We start from the raw sequence: 2,500 nt of genomic DNA on the forward strand, positions 1-2,500 counted from the left end.
CCGACCAAAGCCCTTGCGAGTGGATTTGGCTGACGAAAAGTGAAAGGAGACCATCGTCTGTGTGAGTGTGTGCGTGTATGTGTGTGAGAGAGAGAGAGAAGATTATTCAGTTTTATTTCAAGATTTCTTTCCAATAGAGAAAGAGCTGGTTTCTAATCTAGAAGGCTCCTTCATTGGAATTCCAACAACATCAATAAGGTATTTTTGTATGAATGTATGTATGTATGTATGTATGTATGTATGTATGTATGTATGTATGTATGGATGGATGGATGGATGGATGGATGGATGGATGGATGGACGGACGGATGGATGGACGGATCGATGGATCGATGGATCGATGGATCGATGGATCGATGAATGAATGGATGGATGGATGGATGGATGGATGGATGGATGGATGAATGAATGGATGGATGGATGGATGGATGGATGGATGGATGGATGGATGGACAGACGGACGGACGGACGGACGGACGGACGGAAGGTTGGATGGATGGATGGATGGATGGATGGATGAATGGATGGATGGATGGATGAATGCATGCATGCATGCATGGACGGATGTATGCAGATTTATGTTTTCTTCTTTTTTGTATGTAGACTCAGGCAAGGAAGTTTATAAATGATAGGAGAATTTGAGAGAGTGTTTGTGGACGGATTAGTGAATTTGCTGTTGCTCAAAGGGGTACGGAACCAGCATGATGCGGCGAGGATAAACCAGCATATGCTGTCTGGCCCCGCTGCTGATACTGGGGGTTGCGTTCTACGCCTTGACCCGAGCATAGAACGGGGCTCGCCTCTTTGAGCTGGGGAATGAATGGAATGCTTGGTGTGTATCCTGTGGCAACCCCCTCCTAAAAAAAAATGGAGAATAGGCCTGGGTATATATAATATATATATATATATATATATATATTCTCATGCATATAGCTACTTGTCTAGACATGCTCATTTATGTATGTAATGTATGTATGTATGTATGTATGTATGTATGTGTATGTATGTATGTGTGTATGTATGTATGTGTGTATGTATGTATGTATGTATGTGTGTGTATGTATGTATGTATGTATGTATGTATGTGTGTGTGTATGTATGTATGTATGAATGTATGTATGTAATGTATGTATGTATGTATGTGTATGTATTATGTATGTATGTATGTGTGTGTGTGTGTATGTATGTGTGTATGTATGTATGTGTGTATGTATGTATGTATGTGTGTGTATGCATGTATGTATGTATGTATGTATGTATGTGTGTGTGTATGTATGTATGTATGGATGTATGTATGTAATGTATGTATGTATGTATGTGTGTATGTATGTATGTGTGTGTATGTATGTATGTATGCATGTGTGTATGTATGTATGTATGTATGTATGTGTGTGTGTATGTATGTAATGTATGTAAATATGTATGTATGTATGTATATATGTATGTGTGTGTGTATGTATGTATGTATGCATGTATGTATGTATGTATGTAATGTATGTATGTATGTATGTATGTATGCATGAATGTATGTATGTAATGTATGTATGTAATGTATGTATGTGTGTATGTATGTGTGTGTATGTATGTATGTATGTATGTATGTATGTGTGTGTGTATGTATGTATGTATGTATGTATCTACATGTGTCTTGTGTCTGGGTCCCCCACCACAGCTTGACAACTGGTGTAGGTTTGCTTACGTCCCCTGTAACTTAGCAGTTCGGCAAAAGAAACCGGTAGAATAAGTACCAGGCTTAACAAACAAGTTCTAAGGTCGAATCATTCGACTAAAATTTAACTCACCTTTCGCAGTAGTCCCTAATCTCGGTATATTTACTCTACATCAACGGTCTTTCAGGCGATGCCCCAGCATGGCCGCAGTCTAATGACTGAAGCAAGTAAAAAAAACAAAAGATAATGCAAAAACACTCACAAAGAGTCAATAAAATAAAAACAAAATTTTAAAATCTATTCTTGCTGTGCTGATGGGATTGGGCATCTTAGTCTACATGGATCCACTTTTAAAAGTAGTAGTTATGTTTTGTTCGTTTAAGAGCTGTGAAAGATGTAAATAACATGAAAGGTCTGTGCAAACGACTATATTTTGGACTTACGTAAGGCGGCGAGCTGGCAGAAACGTCAGCACGCCGGACGAAATGCGTAGCCGTATTTCGTCTGCCGTTACGTTCTGAGTTCAAATTCCGCCGAGGTCGACTTTGCCTTTCATCCTTTAGGGGTCGATAAAATTAAGTACCAGTTACGCACTGAGGTCTATGTAATCGACTTAATCCGTTTGTCTGTCTTTGTTTGTCCCCTCTGTGTTTAGCCCCTTGTGGGTAGTAAAGAAATATATATTTTGGACTTACGTGACGCCAGCCATTCAACAATCTCGAACGAACAGTCACGCTTGGAACTATTGAGGACAAGCGCCAGTGTGCGATACGGCGTCAGTGGTGGACTGATGACGTAAAACCAGTGAATAGGCAACCACATGCTGACAA

Source organism: Octopus sinensis, unplaced genomic scaffold, assembly GCF_006345805.1.
Source record: "Octopus sinensis unplaced genomic scaffold, ASM634580v1 Contig00085, whole genome shotgun sequence".
In the NCBI taxonomy this organism is placed as follows: domain Eukaryota; kingdom Metazoa; phylum Mollusca; class Cephalopoda; order Octopoda; family Octopodidae; genus Octopus; species Octopus sinensis.